Source organism: Cebus imitator, unplaced genomic scaffold, assembly GCF_001604975.1.
Source record: "Cebus imitator isolate Cc_AM_T3 unplaced genomic scaffold, Cebus_imitator-1.0 Scaffold276, whole genome shotgun sequence".
In the NCBI taxonomy this organism is placed as follows: domain Eukaryota; kingdom Metazoa; phylum Chordata; class Mammalia; order Primates; family Cebidae; genus Cebus; species Cebus imitator.
The window spans coordinates 1,930,538-1,949,746 of NW_016107591.1; the positions used below are offsets into that span (position 1 = coordinate 1,930,538).

At 36.3% G+C, this 19,209-nt stretch overlaps 1 non-coding gene across 1 annotated transcript; it reads left to right on the forward strand.

The window, feature by feature from the left end:
* The first annotated feature begins 18,690 nt into the window (after nt 1-18,690).
* LOC119467299 lies at nt 18,691-18,798 on the forward strand. Its single transcript, XR_005195835.1, has one exon. It is a non-coding gene; the product is annotated as a U6 spliceosomal RNA (small nuclear RNA).
* The last annotated feature ends 411 nt before the right edge of the window (nt 18,799-19,209 follow it).

The window sequence follows — 19,209 nt, forward strand, 5'->3', positions numbered from 1 at the left end:
GGTGCAAGCATTTGGAGAAATTGGATCACTTACATACAGTGTTGGTGGGAATGTAGGATGGTGCAGTCCCTATAATAAACATGATAAAGGTTCCTCAAAAAGTTAAAATAGAACTACCATTCTCTTCAGCAATCTCATTTCTGAGTATACATCCAAAAATTGCAATCAGAATCTGGAAGACACATACATCAATGTTCATTGCCACATTATTTTTGTTGCAGGACTATCTTTAATATCCAAGATATAGAAACAAACCAAATGTCCATCAATACATAGATGGATAAAGAAAATATGCCACCTACAGCATGACATTACTCAGCCTGCCATTATGCCATATTTTACCATTTGTGTCAGCATGCGTGAAACTGGAAGGATGTTGTGACAAATAAAATAAGCCAAGTAAAGAAGGACAAATACTGCATGATTCCACTTACATAAAATATCTAAAATAGTTAAACTCATAGAAGGAGAGAAGAGAATGGTGGTTGTCAGGGGCTGGGGGAGGAGAAAGTGGGCAATTATTCTTCAGTGATTACAAAATGTCTGTTATACAAGATGCCATGGTATGAATAATGTCCTCCCAAAATTTATATGTTGAAACACAATCTCCAAAGTGAGAGTATAAATAGGTGGGTTCTTTATAGGGGCTCATCTGTCTTCATAAAGAGATTAATGATCTTATAAAGAATATATAATGGAGCTGTTCCTTTCCTTTGCCATTCCACCTTCTGTCATGTGGAGTTACAACAAGACACCATCTTGGAAGCACAGAGAGTCTCTCACCAGACACTGTATCTGCCAATACTTTGATTTAGGATTTCCCAGTCTCTCTAGGGCAAGGAGAAACAACCAGCTGGACAATACTGATTTCACAACTTAGCATTTTGCCAGCGGAAGCTTGGCAAACTAGTATTTGCCATAAACAAACCTGTATGGTATGTGAACCATAGTATTCCTGAGCAAAACACGGCTTTCATCACTTCGTAAAACTTTGCACCTGTTTAGAAATTAGCCTACAAAATGTCACCATTGGATGTAGACATAGAGAGAAAAGAACTATGTTGGATTTATTGCCTAGTGAAATATTATTCCTTTTTTATTTAAATAAAATGATCTTCATTGTATTTTATGGTATATGTAATTTAAATAATTTAAAATTTGTATTATAGGTTCAGTATTAACACTGACTTTTTTTTTTTTTTTTTGAACTTGGCCAATTATTTATTAGACTGTAGAAGCAGCCAGCTTAGCAAAGAGATGAAATAAGAAGGAACTGGTGTGAAATAAAATATGAACACGTATGAATTACTCCTCCTTCAAATTGAAGACAAAGAATCACACCCAGGGCAGGACAGTTTGTGGAACGCTGCTCTGTATCTTCTTAACTGTCGTTCAAGCTGACAGTCAAGCTTCACCTTCCCTCAGTCTGGGACTTTGGGGCAGGCACAGCATGGCCCACAGGAGGTTGGGTGGTCACTGGCTCCACTCCACCTTTGTAAAAACCTGAGGCCTCTGAAGGAATGTTCCCTTTGGGGGTGGAGGGAGGGAGAAGAAACCTTCAAGGGGGCAAGAAGGATGGATCCCCATAACCCAAGAAAGCCACCCAGTTCCTATGAGCAGCAGGGCCTGAGTCCTGCTTGGTGACAAGAACTCAGGGGAGGGGGACAGGCAGGACTCGCAGCCCAGGGGTTCCCTGTGTCACCCAAGACACCTGGGCCCCATGCACAGGTGAGAGCTGATTACATGGAGGGAGCAGGCGGGCCAGGAAGCGAGGTCTCTCCTGAGACCATACAGACTGACGTCCGCTGCCATCAGGGGCCCTCCCCATGCTTGGACCTGGGACCTTTGCAGACCCAGGTGGAATGGAGGAAGGTGGTGTTTGGGAGGACCCTAAAATGACTAAGATGGAATTTCCCACCAGTGATCAGGAAGCAGGGGGAGGGGCTGGAGTCTGAAGTACACTGTTATAGAACCAAAAAGAAGTGACCTCCACACACTCAAGTTTTAGACTGGTACTCAAAACTATGACATCCCCTTTGGCTTTCAATGAAGGTTTTTAATCTCCAGTGGAGGCCTGGGGTAGGGGTGATATTTCAGAGGACAAAAGCCCTGACTACGCAGCTTCAGGAGGGGGAGGTGAGGAACCGGAACTGCTGAGTGCCTCTGCGGCTGCACTAGGTTGGAAGCACATATTCGATGTCAGCGGGGCTGAGGTACAGATAAATCAGAAGACAGCTCCAGAAGCCAAGGGTGAAAAGGGTGCCCAGACCTGGTGTGAGTATTTCCCGCCCTGATTGTAGTTGTTCTTTAGGACACACAACAAACATTTCTCGCAGCAGGTCCCACACTGATGCAGGGGATCCAGGGAGCCCGGTTTTGCTTTCTGAGGTGCCACCGTCTTCTTGTGAAGGGCAAAGGGTGCTCCATTGGCTCCACCGGCTCCGTCCACTTTCTGGAGCCTGAGCTGCGGGTCTCTGTGAGTCTTTGCCATCAGCCTCAGTTCCTGCTGCTCTTTTGGCCCTCTTGGCTTAGTGTTCTTCTGTAACACTGACTTTTTAAAAAGATATATTTGCAATAAATTTAAAAAACTATCATATCCTTTTGTGGAAAGTTTTAGAAATAATATAATCATGAATATGTTAAACAGAGTAAAAGAAATATCTGAAATGAATTTCTGTTATTTATAAATTCCCAGTTAGTGGTATGTTTCTATAATAGCAGGAATGGACAAAGATTCAAGACGAATATATTCTAGAGATCTTCTGTATGATACAATGCCAACAGTAAACAATAGAGTATTGTGTATTTTAAGATATGTTGAGGCCGGGCGCAGTGGCTCATGACTGTAACCCTAGTACTTTGGGAGGCCAAGGTGGGTGGATCATCAGAGGTCAGGAGTTTGAGACCAGCCTGGTAAAAATGGTGAAACCCCATCTCTATTAAAAATACAAAAACTTAGTTTGGCATGGTGATGCATGCCTGTAATCCTAGCTCCTCAGGAGTTCAGACAGGAGAATTGCTTGAACCTGGGAGGCAGAGGTTGCAGTGTGCTGAGATTGTGCCACTGCACTCAAGTCTGGGTGACAGAGTGAGACTTCATCTCAAATAATAATAATAATAAAGTAAAATAAAATGAAATATGTTGAGAGAATAAATCTTATGTTGAGTGTTCTCACCAAAAGAAATTGAAAAGAAAACTTCACAAAAAAACATGGAAATTTTTCGAGGTGATGGATGCCTACTTCTTTTTGAAACATTTCTTACAATATCCTAGTCAAAAGGTTACTTTCTTTATTCTTAACCACTTCTAATTTCTTATGCTCACATTATGCAGCTTCAAAAGTGGTATACTTTGGCTCTGTGTCCCTATGCAAATTTCATCTTGAGTTGTAATCCCCATGTGCTGGGGGAGCGGACTGGTGGGAGGTGATTGAGTGATGGGGGCAAACATCCCTCTTGCACGAATTTGAGACACTCACTTTGTACTCAGAATTTCTCAACTGAGTAAAAATCTGTCTTGAACGATAAGGCATGGCTCAAGCTCAAGCTTGACAAGTGCAGACGGAATTTACAAATCTAGACTGTCTCTTTTCTATCTATTTTTTCTGTATTTGTGGGTGTTATTTGGTAGTATTCTTTTTCCGGATTCCCAACTATAGCTATATTCCAACACAAATGAATTTTTGTATTTCACCAGGCATATATATTCATTAATCAACTATAGTACGGGACACCTGAAGGCAGACTGCTGTGGCTTACAGAAGGAGACTAACCTCTGTAGAAGAGTAGAAAGTTCAAAGAGAAGCATACTCTGCTTTTGGTTAGCAGAGAAAGTAGAAGATTGAATTCTCAAACATTTGTTATGAATTTAGAAAGAGTTTCATTTCTTGAGAGGTCATGGTAAATTATTCCTATTAAGAGTTTTCAGGTCTGCAAAGGTCAAAGCTAAGGAAATTTAATCAGGTGAGGCCTAGGAGCCTTGGAATTATTCAAGCTTATATCCATTTCATCTTGTCTGCAATTTGCACATGGAAAACAATTTGGGATGTTGGGCCTGGTTTTCTCTTTCTAGATGTATCTCATGACTTTCTGTGATTTTGTCCATTGCTTGAGAAAGTGTTCTCTATTTTGGAAATCTGCAGACATTTCTTTCCAATTTCCTCCATCCTATCCAGGCAGGAGTCTATTTTCTATCTGGCAACATGCTTCTCCCGTCCAGTGTTTGAACGTTATGTTTTCTCTCTGTGAATTCTCTCCTCTTGCCATGTGGAAGTAATGCTGTATTTGGCATCCAAATTGTACTTGCTTTCTGCCCATTCTGCTTTCTGAACTGTGCACAGAGGAATCTAAATATTTCTGTAGAAGAAAGAGAAGAGGGAGTCAAATGAAACATATTAGAATCAGAACCTATTATACCAGACACAGCCCCTCGTATAGTAAATAGTTTCCTTTTCATCATGTCTTCCTCCCACAGAGAATCTTAACTGTGTTCTTTCAGACAGTAATGCTTACCTGCAAAGCAGCATCATGCTAAGAAAATGACATTTTCCTCAGTGTCTCTAAGTGCTTGAGGAATGGGTTTAGATATTGACTGTAGATCTGCCTCTTTCTATTATTTCTCTTATTTTATTTCTTACTGGGCTTACCCCTAGATCAGGTGGAACCATTGCCAAAACAAGATGAGCTCCACAACAGGTGGCCAGATGGTGAGAAGCAGGAAAGTGCCAGAACAGTTGACTTGGTGAGTTTTCAGTTTTTGCATAAAACCATCTTGTTTTCCAAGTCATAGCTCCAGCTGAAAACAATTTCTCTTTTGAGACATTATTATTGCTCCATTATCTGGACCTAAAAAATGAGAAGAGGTTTTCTCTTAACAGTTTTCCACAATAGGGACTAGATTGGGAAGAAAGCTGCTATGTTAGCAGTACCTACTAAGTGTAATTACGAAAGAGAATTATTTTGTCTCATTCTCCTCATTCTCCTGAACTAAATTTGCCTGGAGGAAAAATGAATATGAGAGCTGACTGATCGTACATACTGGCCTGGCTGGAGTGGCACCAATGTTACTTGGAAAATTCCAGGTTCCTAGGCCTCGCCCTGATTAAATTTCCTTAGGTTTGATCTTTTCAGACCTGAAAGCTCTTAATGGGAACAATATATCATGGCCTCTCGAAAAAGAAATGGAAGATTTTTTGAAATTCACAACAAATTTTGAGAATCCAATCTTCTACTCTCTCTGCTAACCAAAGGCAGAATATGCATCTCTTTGAACTTTCTACTCCTCTGCAGAGTTTAGCCTACTTCTGTAAGCCATAGTCTGCCTTCAAGTTTCCCATACTATAGTAGATTAATGAATTATATATACATATATATATATACATATATGCACACACATACACACACACACACACATATATATACACACACATATATATACGCACACACACACACACATATATCTGGTGAAACCCAAAAATTCATTTGTGTTGGAATATAGCTCTATTTGGGAATCTGGAGAAAGGATATTAGCAAATAACACCCTCAAATACAGAAGAAAGATAGAAAAGAAGAAAAGAGGCAGTCCAGATTTATAAATTCCATCTGTACTTGTCAAGCTTGAGTCGAAGCCATGTCTTATCATACGAGCCAGATTTTTACCTAATTGAGAAATTGTTAGTTCAAAGTAGGACTCTCAACTTTATGCCGTCTGTTTTCAGGTGTTTAAAAAAAAATTTTTGTTGGATAACTAGAAAATATGTTCTAATCAGCAAAATAAAAAATGTACTTCTTCCACTTTTTTCTTTTTCTTTCTTTATGTCAGCACACTGTACTCAACCAGAGATATTTAAAGCATTCATTCATCAGTTGACAACATTATCAACTTGGGCTCAAAGAAGTTCACTGGTATCCCCCAAATGTCAGTGACTTATTATAGCCTTATAACCACACATAGATTTTCAAAGAGGTTCTTGGTTATTATATCAGTAGTAAGTGGCTGCAATTTTAGATGTGATTGATATGTTACTTGTGCACATTTGTAATCCTGGACACCTTTAGTTTGAAAAGCCAAGTCTCCACATGAATTGGGAGTAGACTGGAGCCTTTGAATTGAGATTTTCAAGAAATAACTTTTATATAACAAATTTGTCTCCTACTGAATCACCATCCCAATGGAATGGTGGGAAAAAAAATTAAACCACACTTTTCTGTGTGCCATCCTGCCCCCAGAACAGGGGATGTTCTGATCGCTGGACTAAAATGTGCTAAGGCATCAGGAATTGGGATCTAGATGTTTTCTTAATATCTGTATTTTTGTAAAATATATTTTTAATATCTGTAATCTTCAAATGTTTATTAAACCTGTGAAACTAAGGGCTATCTTCTATTTACACTCAATGTTTAGAACATCTCAGTAAATTTCAGTTGCATGGTTTATTTCCTTTGTTCTGCATTTCTTTTTTCTGAAAATGAGAAACATAATGTTGCCTCTGTGAAGTAAATTATAAAAACTCATACAATGGATTTATAAATATAATACATCTGCAAATCTAATTAGTTTTATCTGAACCTATATGAAAATTATTTGATATTTATACAAATTTATTTTAAACAAATATTTGAGGAAAATATTTAATTAAGATCGTTTTGACATATATATGCCAAAGTAGTTTCAGGTTTATATTTGTTGGGAAAATTTAATTTGTCAGACTTATCTGAGCCAAAGTGTCAAACTAAACATTTAAGTATCTAAAAGAAATTTGCTATGCAAACATCTGATGTTCAAAATAACTAGGTTTAAAGCATGAGCCTCCTATGGACAACTAATGGAGAATATATTAATATACTTAAAGTTTATACAAATTATTACATTAAGGACTTTTAGTTGTTTGGGTCTAAAAGTTATACTATTTGACTGTAGTGTGTTGATATCTTTTGGGTAAATTTAGAAAGATTGTATGTGAAAATGTAAACATGAACATGAATGTATAGTTATATTTATTTGGAGCTAACTAAATTGCTTAGGATATTTAATTGAAGAAGAATTTGGTTCACCTGGAAAATTTCCTAACTTTGATTTGTAGAGAAACGTAAATAATAGAAATCATATGAAACTCCATTAATTATTCAAAACCAAAAATGTGTATCTTAGAGAGTACTAAGCAAAACAGGCCAGGCACAGGGGCTCATGCCTATAATCTCAGCACTTTGGGAGGCTGAGGTGGGTGAGTCATGAGGTCATGAGATCAAGACAAGCCTGGCTAATATGGTGAAACCCCATCTCTACTAAAAATACAAAAATTAGCCAGGCATGTTGGCAGGTGTCTGTAATCTTGGCCACTCGGGAGGCTGCGGCAGGAGAATCGTTTGTCCCTGGGAGGTAGAAGTTGCAGTGAGCCAAGACTGTGCCATTGCACGACAGCCTACATGCAGAGAGAGACTCCACCTCAAAAAAATAAATAAATAAAAATAAATAAATAAATAAGAAAGGGGGGAGTATTAAGAAAAACAAAGGAGAAGTAATATTTGTGTGTGTGTGTGTATATATATATATATATATATATATATGTATGTATGTTTTCTTGATTAACAGAAAATGTAATGCAGAGAAGACATAACATTATCTTTAAAGTAAATTAGGTTTACCATCTCACAAAATATACAAAAGCTAATCAGAGACTATTATGAAAACTTCTATGCAGTAGACTAGAGAATGTAGAGAAATTGGATAAATTTCTAGAAACACACAACCTCCTAAGATTGAATCAAGAAGAAATTGAAACACCGAACAGACCAATATTGAATTCCAAAGTTGGCTCAGTAATAAAAACCTACCAATTAAAAAAAAAAAGCCCCAGATCAAATGGATTCACAGCAGAATCCTCCTAGACATACAAAGAACTGGTATTAATTCTATTGAATTTATTCCAAAAAATTAAGTAGGATAAAATCCTAACTCATTCAATGATGCCAGCATCACTCTGATACCAAAACCTGGCAAAGATAAAACAGAAAAAGAAACCTATAGGCCAATATAGCTGATGAACATAGACACAGAAATCCTCAAGAAAAACAAAACAAAACAAAACAAAACAAAAAAACAAAACTGGCAAACCGAATTTAGCAGCACATCAAAAAGTAAATACACTGTGACCAAGTAGGCTTCATTCCTAAAAAGCAAGATTGGTTCAACATATGCAAATCAATAAATGTGATTCACCATAGAAACAGAATTAAAAAGCATATAATCAACTCAGTAGATACAGGAAAAACTTTCAGTACAATTCAACATCTCTTCATGATAAAAACCCTCAACAAACTAAGCTTTGAAAGAACATACCTTCAACATAATAAGAGCCATCTATGACAAATCCACAACAAACATCATACTGAAGGGAGAAAACCTGGAAGCATTTCCCTTCAAAATCAGAAAAAGCTTAAGATATCTGCTGTCACCTCTCCTACTCAACATAATACCAAAAGTTCTAGCTAGAGCAAACAGGCAAGTGAAAGAAGTGAAAGACCTCCAAATTAGAAAAATAAGAAGTCAAACTATTTCTCTTTACTAATGATACAATTCTATATGTAAAAATCCACCTGATTTTCAACAAAGTTGACAAAATAAGCAATAGGGAAAGGACTCCTTTTCAATAAATGATGCTGGGCTACCTGAACTGGACTCCAATCTTTTGTTATACATGAAAATTTACTCAAGATGGATTAAAGATTTAAATGTAAGACTGCACACTGTAAGAATCCTAGAAAACACAGGAAACACCATCCTGTATATAAGCCTTGGAAAATAATTCATGACTAAGCCCTCAAAAGCAATGGCAACAAAAACAAAAATTGGCAATTGGGACCCAATTAACCTCAGGAGTGTCTACACAACAAAAGAGACAATAAAAGAGTAAACAGACAGCCTACAAAATGGCAGACAACCTACAGAAACCTACAGAATAGGAGAAAATATTCGCAAACTATGCATCTAACAAAGATCTAATATCTAGAATCCATAAGGAGCTTAAACAATTCAACAAGCAAAAACTCCATTAAGTAGAGGGTGAAAGACATGAACAGACATTTCTCAAATGAGGACATATAATAATCTAGCAAACATAAAAAATTGCTCCACATTACTAATAAGGGACCTGAAAATCAGAAATACAATGAGATAAAATTTCACACAAGTAAGAATGGCTACTGCTTAAAAAAATAAAAATAAAAAAGAACATATTTTGACGAGATTATAGCGAAAAGGGAATACTTGTAGCATCTCGACAGAAATATAAATTAGTTCAGCTACTGTGGAAAGCAGTTTGGAGATTTCTCAAAGAACTTAAAACAGAATTACTGTTAGACCCAGCAATCTGATTACTGGGTATGCATCCAACAGACAACAAATTGTTCTACCATAAAAATGTGCACTCTCATGTTCATTGTATCACTATTCACAGAAGCAAAGATATGAAATCAACTTAACTGCCTGTGAGTGGTGGATTGCATTAAGAAATGTAGTATATATATACTTTGGAATACTACACAGCCATAAAAAGAATGGAATCATGTTCTTTGCAACAACAGGGGTGCAGCTGGGGACCATTATCCTAAACAAATTAGCACAGGAACAGAAACCAAACACCACATGTTCTCTCTTAAAATGGGAGCTAAACAATGGGTACTCATGAACATGAAGATGCAACAATAGACACAAAGGACTAATAAAGTCGGGGAGAGACACAGGGTCTGAAAAACTAACTATTGGGTGCCATGCTCACTATCTGTGTGATGGGATCATTTGTATTTACATCATACAATATGCCCATGAAACAAACCTACACATGTATCTAAAATAAAAGTTGAAATTACAAATTAATAAATAAATGAGATGTATTAGGTTTAATAATATATTATCCCACTTTTTGAAATATACATTAAATGTGATAATGAAATTCCTTTAATATTAATTATCAGTAAAAGAGATATGATTATTTCTAACAGTGGTAAACAGAAAAATTGATGAAAATGAAACTATTCCTACTACAAATGCAAATTTTTTAATAAAATGTTAAATATATAATCGAAGATGAAAAGTGACTTCTTTTCTCATATGTTTGATGATCATCAGAATCTATAAGTTGATGTCTCACACTGTGTTTCCCGGGCATAATGTGTATAAGTGTGTGAATTTGTGTTTGTGCATACAAAAATTTAATATTGGGGTGGAAAATAAGCAAAAAACGCTTAAAGGAAACAAAGACAATAGTAATTGGCCTAGTTTTATCAAACACAATTATTTTGCATTATATCAAACTCTCAAATAAATGTAATCAATTAATATAGTTTGTCTATTGGCCTTGGCCTTTTGGCTAAGATCAAGTGTAATATATTTTATCTATCTAAACATTCCTGAAAAAATAAATTATATAGAGTTAATCATATTTTAAACCTTATTTTTGTATGCTTTATGATACCCAAACGTGAGTGTATGTGAATCTACTACAGAATAAGTAAACACTGACCTTGCTTTTTTGAAGATGCAATAAAATAAAGAGATTTGGGCAACTGAAGCATAGACAAATGTGCCCTGAAATGCTTTATATTTGGAACTAAAGTCAATTGCCATGTATAAAAAAATACAAGACAGGCTGGGCACGGTGGCTCACACCTGTAATCCCAGCACTTGGGGAGGCCGAGGTGGGAGGGTCACCTGAGATTAGTTAGAGACCCTCCTGGCCAACATGGTGAAACCCCATCTCTACCCAAAATGCAAAAATTAGTTGGTCATGGTGGCATATGTCTGTAGTCCTAGCTACCAGGGAGGCTGAGACAGAAGAATCGCTGGAACCCAGGAGGTGGAGGTTCCAGTGAGCTGATATTGCGCCACTGCACGCCAGTCTGAGTGACAGAGTGAGACTTTGTCTCAAAAAGAAAAAAAATATTTAGGAAAACCATTAATGTGTTATATTTATGTATTTTATGGTATTTAATACTAGTCTTTTAAACAATTTTACATCAAGATGATTTTATTAGTGTTGGTTCCTAACAGAAATAAAATAGTAAGACAAAATGTGCTAGAAAAGCTATAGCTTCACTTGGTTATTTTCACACATGACAATTCTTATTCAAATTAACCAATAGGAATTATTCCAAATTAAATGAAAATTATTCTAGTTAATATCTCAAAAGTCCATCCTTTTGAAGTGTATGACCTACTCTTTAAATGCCTCGTAAATATTTCCCTAATCAGTGACATCATAACAACTGTATTTTGTAATATAGCTGAAAACATTTTTTTCACTGCTCAATTAGTGATAAAGATAAGACCAAACACTTCCTTGACTTAAGCTGAAAATATGTTAAGGCTATCACACTCTATTCATCATTTACATGTAGCCTATTGACAATTCACGGCTAAAGAATCATGCACATAGATAGTAACCCATCATGATTCAGTGCTAATTAACTGCTTTTGCAGGAAGTTTTCCCTGTTAATACTCTCATATCATGCTGAAATATTTATATTCTGTAGGGTATGCTTTATGTCATTTCAATTAATCCATCAGTTTTTTTTTGCTTGTTACTGCTGCTAGGTAAACAAAGATAAGCCTCTAGCATCTTACAATTTAAAAATATCCTTAAGTAGAGCATAAAATTAATATAAAGCTAAACATATATGCCATTAGAAATTAATCATTATTAATCACAATTTATAATTGTGTAGAGGGTAAAATATCTAAATTGGAATGAACTCTGTATTGGAAACATCATTTATTAAAAAAGTAATGTGGTGTGTGTACCCAGATGTGGCACCAAGAGAGTAAACACAGTGTTTTTTTTCACCTGATTTACCATATTTGATTTTTTTTAATTTTTAAGGCATTTAAATTTTGATTTGAAACTTTATAAACTTAATCTCTAAAAAATTCTTTATTTAGAATTCCAAATGACTGATGCAAGTAAGTTTGTTTACCTGTGTATGTGAGGTGTGTGTGTGTGTGTGTGTGTGTGTGTGTGTGTGTGTATGTGGTAGTACAACTATTCTGCTATTAACCATTTATTTCGCCACTCATACTTCAGTAAAAAATTCATCACAGTGAGGAATAAGAGTGTCTCTCATATATTCTTAGCTTATCTCCCATTTCACTTCAGTAGTTTGTTGATCAGCTTTAGTTTCCCATTAGTGACCTCCTGGTTTCAAAGCTGAAGCACTGATAATGAATGTTAAACTTCTCAATGTCAAATCTGAGTCAAAGTGCAGTCTGTAAAGCAGAAAACTTTTTCAATTACCCTAAATGTTTTATACATATCTGCTGCACATAATCCATTAAAATTTGGTAAAAATGAATTTATTTCCCCAAATTTCATACTGTAAATATTTCAGCAGCCTGAGAAAGCCTATGAATGTCCTTGTACTGACAGGAGAAATTGGAGCAAAATGTTTCATTCTTTGCTACAAGAAAGACAACATTTTTCCCAACAGCCAGCCTCACCTCAGAGCCAGTTACTGTGTTATTACGCAGCCACAATATGTAAAGTGGTTAAAATAAGTCCAGAATTAAAGACAACATTTAAGCAGCAACTATAATAATACTCTGGTCATCCATAAACTTCAAAATCAGGAAAATGCATAAAACTAGATATACATACACATACCAAATGACCCAGCAATTCCATTTATACATGTTTATCCTAGGGAAAAGAAAACATACATGTACACAAAGACTCATATGAAAGTTTATAACAGCTCTATTCACAGTATCCAAAACCTGGAAATAACCCAAATGTCAATTAATGTGTGAATGAATACATGCATTGCAGAAATTTCATTACAAGAGAATATTATTCAGCAATGGAAAGTAGGAAACTACTACTGATAACATTTAACAGCATTCATGAACACATTATGCTGATTAAAAGAAGCCAGTCGTCAAATAGGATAGATGTACTGTTGATTCAATCTGTGTGAGACTTAGAAGAGGAAAATTAAAATGCAGTCTCAAAAAGCATATTGGTCATTACTTGGGACTAGAGAAAAAAATATAAGGAAACATTTGGGGTTTTAAAAAATGCTTTCTTATCTCCATTGGGGTGGTAAATAATAGAGTTTGACATTGTCAAACACATTTTAAAAGGTACACTAAAAATGGATGTGATTATTAAAATGCAAATTACATCTCAATAAAGTTGATTAAAAATTTCTAAAAGTGCTAATATTCATTTATTGCTTACAATGTGTGCGTCACCATCTCATGAGTTTGCATATATTCTTACACTTTAATTTGGTGATTCTTACTGATGTAAAAGTTACTTTCATGTTGCAATGTTTTGAAAGCTTTACTTCCAATAGGAACTTTGATAGTCATAGAAATGGGTAAAATAAATCAGACAAATAAAAATAAATATGTCCATGCTACCCTCATATTCCCATTTGCATCATAATAATATTTTAATTTAAAAACAAGCATTTTCTGAATAATACAATTATTATAGCAAGACCAACTCTATTCCTCTGCCACCATGTCAAATGGTCTTTTTGATGTTTTATAGGTTACTTCGTTTAGTTACTATAAATCTTTGATGAAGGTTCCTACTTGTAAAGCGGAATTTTCCCAAAATTGAAAGCATTTTCAGAATTATTTCAATTAGAATGTGTTCAATACCTCTTTAGCAATTGCAGCCTCATGAGAAAGAATGTATATTATTTTAGTCAGCCAGTCAACAAGTATTTATAGAGCTCTCACAGGATGTCTTACATTGTACTAAGCAAATTTATTACTTCCTTTCAAGTACCTAGGAGGCATGAGGATATTTTCCCAGAGTTGCTGTAAAATGTATTTCACAATTTTGATTAAATCGGGGAAAAAAAAGGAAGAAATTGGCATTTTAATGTAACATTTTTCCTTTTTGTATGTTATAGTGTATGCTTTCAGGTGATTCTCTCTCATTTGAGTATGTAAGGCATACAGAATTGCAAATATTATGATACACAGGTCAGAAGTGACACCAACTTTAAATATAAATTCCTCAATATGTCTTCTTATAGCTCCATGAACAAATAAAAGGGGTGGAAAAATTAGATGCTGAAGCAAATGCCAATTATCTTGGGCCTATTTATTTTATATAAACTGCCCAAATGCAAGATTTCTTCCAATAACATAATATACATTACCATTTCCAATCATCAACTCACACTTGATCCCAAAACTAGAAACTGCTGAGCCCCTCTGGACCCTGCTCCTTCGATTCTTCCCCATAAGGATAATCAATTCTTATTCTTCCATCAGTCACCACCTACGTGTCCACAGTATACATTAATTTCAGAGTATGTCAGGGCATATGTTCAATGTTAGCTACTTTAAAAATTAATGTAGCAAGCCATGCCTTGTAACAATGTTCTTGGAATATCACATGACAATATTAAATATCAAGTAGTTTGGGATGCAAGGTGCACTCAGACACATGTACCCACATGCACACACAAGACTCAGCGAGATATCAGAAACATTTTTTTTTCTTAAATCGGAAATCATTTGTTACTTTTTGATATTGTAAGTGCAGTTTTCTCCAAATTATAGCTCCCTGGTTTCTTCGAACCTATTCAGTCAGAAAGAGACATAAATATACATTTGAAATTGCCCAAAATTATGACTGATATAGAATACTGTCCTTCTCTAAAATATCCAGTCATTAAACTTTGAAAAGTCATGCTAGTGAGAACATGCAATCACTAGCCAGAGAGTATTAATTTGAAAACAGACAACAATGGTTTTATATTTCTATTTTGAATGTTCTCTATAAAAAACATTACAAATATCTGTTTTACTGATCTGTATCATAGTTAGCCTACACTTAGTACAAGTACAAAATAACAATGATTAAAATGAAAGCATTATATTTACCACTTTTTTTTTTTTTTACTTTATACTATTTTAAATGAAATAATACAGCAAAAGAATACTTTAATGAAAACAACAGGCATACTATTTATATGCAATGTTCAGCCCCCTTAGTTCAAAGAAGATAGAAAAGAATGTTTATTATTCCTGTGAGAAGGAGGAGCTCAGTCATTTCTATGAGCGTTTGACTTCAGGGTAAGTTACAATTTAAAATTTCTTACTGGGTTAATAGCAGGTACCAAAAGTTCAGAAGAGCAGCAGTAATTACTTCTTCCAAATGCAGAGATGTGTCAGGAATATCATGCAGTTTAGCATTACGTGTATCCTATTCTTTTCATTATGGCTTAAAATACATGCAATTTAATGTTACTTCTCCTAAAATATCCAAAGATTATGTCATAATCAGATTAGTATATTGGGCTATTTCAAGTTATATATTTTTTTCTCAGAATTCAGTTTTTTTATGAAAGTGCATACAAATAGTCTGTGTATAACAGAGGATGACTGATTTTGAACATCTCTGCCCTGTGATAAACAGGGCATATGTGTAACAGATTTCTCTGGATTGAACTAGCCTGGGTGTTGTAAAGGTCACAGTTTGGTAATTTGGGCACTATCTAAGAAATTGTGTAAATCTCAAGTCGTCTGTTTTTCTTTCTAAATGGTCTGAAGATCGCAGTCAAGTACTTCATGTATAAATCAAACTCTCTACGGCTCCAGCTCATTGATGTCCCAGCAAATTCTGTTTGCTTTATTTTGTCTTCTCTACTCCCTTAATGATCAGCCTTGCTTGTTGGGGAGATCTCCGTTATGTGCATGTGGCTTTCTGTCTCATGTGGTTCTGGATGCTCTCTCAAGGCCTCTGCGTCCCTCACTCTGCTGCAGCTTCATTAAACTTGAACAAACACTTCTCTTGCTGGGCTTGATTTCATTGTCTTAAGTGCTCATTAACTCACAGTTATTTTTAATGATCTACTTATTTATTTCTTGTTAGTGACTTCTCTGAGGTCACAGGCTCTGAGGATGAGAAGTTAAACTGCAGCCCAGACAGAGGATAGATAAAACACACAAACTATGGTATACTAAAAAAGTAATAAAAAATTAAACAATAGGAACACTTTTGCACTGTTGGTGGGAATGTAAATTAATTCAACCATCGTGGAAGACAGTGTGACGATTCCTCAAGGACCTAGAAATAGAAATTCCATTTGACCCAGCAATCCCATTACTGGGTATATATCCAAAGGATTACAAATTGTTCTACTATAAGGACACGTGCACACGAATGTTCATTGCAGCACTGTTTACAATAGCAAAGACCTGGAACCAACGCAAATGCCCATCGATGATAGACTGGACAGGGAAAATGTGGCACATATACACCATGGAATATTATGCAGCCATCAAAAACGATGAGTTTGTGTTCTTTGTAGGGAGATGGATGAACCTGGAAACCATCATTCTCAGCAAACTGACACAAGAGCAGAAGATCAAACACCACATGTTCTCACTCATAGGCGGGTGTTGAACAATGAGAACACATGGACACAGGGAGGGGAGCACTACACACTGGGGTCAGGTGGGGGGAAATAGGGGAGGGACGGTGGGGGGTGGGGAGCTGGGGAGAGATAGCAAGGGGAGAAATGCCAGATGTAGGTGAAGGGGAGGAAGGCAGCAAATCACACTGCCGCGTGTGTACCTATGCAACAATTTTGCATGTTCTTCACATGTACCCCAAAACCTAAAATGCAATAAAATAAATAAATGGAAAAAACAAAAACAAAAACAATAAACAGCCTTGTTTTTACATGAAGCTCAGTGCCTATGTTTGCTCTCCCTGATAAGTCAATTCCTCACTTGAGGGTCTTAGGTTTCCCAAGCAGACAGAAGTGAAGTGCCTTGCTAGCTTTTCACATACACAGAGTCAGATAACCTTAATGTTCCCCTCAGCTTGACCAAACTTGCGACAGTTTTATTCCTGTCTTAGGATCCTGCCCTTCCTGTTCTATAGAAGATTTACCTTAGGAAACTCTCCGGTGTGAATTCTTTATTTGACCCTTTGAGATGGAACTCTTCTCCAAGACTCTACCTAGGTTTACAATTTGAGACTTTCTCAAGGAGCCATCTCTTTGGAATATAATCATCAGGAAAGATAAAGCCCTTGTCCCTTAGCCTCTGTGGAAGGGCAGGAGCCTAACTTCCATAAACACCAATTAGCAAACACAAAATAATCATATAATTCAAAGTTACCCACATAATTTATTTTAGTGAGGGCACTGTATTAGTCTGTTTTCATGCTGCTGGTAAAAATGTAGCTGAGACTGAGCAATTTAATAAAGAAAGAGAATTAATGGACTTACAGTTCTGCATGGCTGGGGAGGCCTCACAATCATGGTGGAAGGCAGGGAGGAGCAAGTCTTATTTTACATGATGGCAGCAGGTAAAGAGAGAGAGCTTGTACAGGGAAACTCTCCCTTATAATACCATCAGATCTCATGAAACTGATTCACTCTCATAAGAATAGCACAGGAAAGACCTGTACCCGTGACTCAATTACCAACCATTGGGTCCTTCCCACATGTGGGAATTATGGGAGTTGCAGGATGAGATTTGGGTGGGATACAGCCAACCCATATCAGGCACTTATTTTGTTTTAAAATAAAATAAAGTTATATAACTTAAAATAAAATTATATTATTTATTTTATTTTAAAGTAAAATAAAATTATACAACTTAGAGTTATATGTCATAATTATATATCTTAATAGCATATATCTTAATATGCTTAATACGTATACACACATAATATCTCTATTCTAAAAATTGAATATGCTATTATTTTTTTTTTAGACGAAGTCCAGCTCTGTCTCCAGGTTGGAATGTATTGGCGTGATCTCTGCTCACTGCAACCTCCACCTCCCATCAAGCTATTCTCCTGCCTCAGCCTCCCAAGTAGCTGGGATTACAGGTGAGCACCACCATACCCGGATAATTTTTGTATTTTTAGTAGATATGGTGTTTCACCATGTTGGCCAGGATAGTCTCGATCTCTTGACCTCGTGATCTGCCTGCCTCAACCTCCCAAAGTGTTGGAATTACAGGCGTGAGGCCCCTGTCCAGCCGCTATTCTTTTAATATAGCAAACTGAGCTAGTGAGTCAATGGGAAACCAACCTCCACTACTGAAAAAATAAGTTTAAAAGAAGGACCTGGAAGAGAATTTCCTAATATGGAGGGTGTAGATTTTGTGTAAGAATATTAAGTCCTCTGGGCAGACCATTAGAAATTGGTAGCACAGAGCAGAATCATCAGGCTAAGCATCCTAAAATTACCACATACAGAAGTCACCTCATAAAGTCCTGAAAATATTCTTAAATATGATGAAAAGCATATCAATTGGTAAAGAATATGTTTTATTTCTCTTCTTGGAAAACAGAAGAAAGGCCGCTGAGGAACAACTAAAACATGGGAACAAAGTGGGTAACACTGGTTTGTATTATTAGAAGAGTCCTGCAGACTTGCATGTAATGTGCAGGGCAGATGCAGAGTGAACAGCAGAATGCCTTGGAGACAGGCAGGATCTTAAATTAAGTAGGAACACACACATTTGATAAAGAAAACCTCCAAAGCATGAACAAGCACAGCAAATTCAGAGTAGCTCTGCTTTGACCTCAAGTGAAAACCCTAAAGAAGAGAAAAAGAGGGGGTTTCTCCATGTTGGTCAGGCTGGTCTTGAACTCCTGACCTCAGGTGATCTGCCAGCCTCAGCTTCCCAAAGTGCTGGGACTATAGGAGTGACCTCACCTGGCAGCACATATACTGAAATTGGAACGATACAGAGAAGATTAGCATGGCCCCTGCGCAAGGATGACACCGAAAATCGTGAAGCGTTCCACATTTAAAAAATAAAAAATAAAAAAAAAAAAAAAGAAGAGAAAAAGAATCAGTTTCAGATATACGGGAAAGAATGCCAGGAAGCCACCTACTCTTTAAGTTCATTATGTCAGTCAAGGTTATTGATTGCTAAATAATCAAAAGTACTTTATCTACTTTAAGTGAAAAGGGAATTCATTATTGAATGGGTCATTCATTAAATCATTAAGTAATGATTGGAAGAACAGAGTAGCTGTGTATGGGTTTCTGTCCTCACGTGCCTCCTCAAAGCCACACAGCCAAGATCTTACTTGGGGAGAAACCTCCACCTCTGCAGCTTCTGCACTGTGGACACAAGCATGTTGACTAGAGGGCAATGGCTACTACCACTAGACAGGTGTCATTCTGTGACCTGGCAACCATTAGAAACCTGTGCTGCT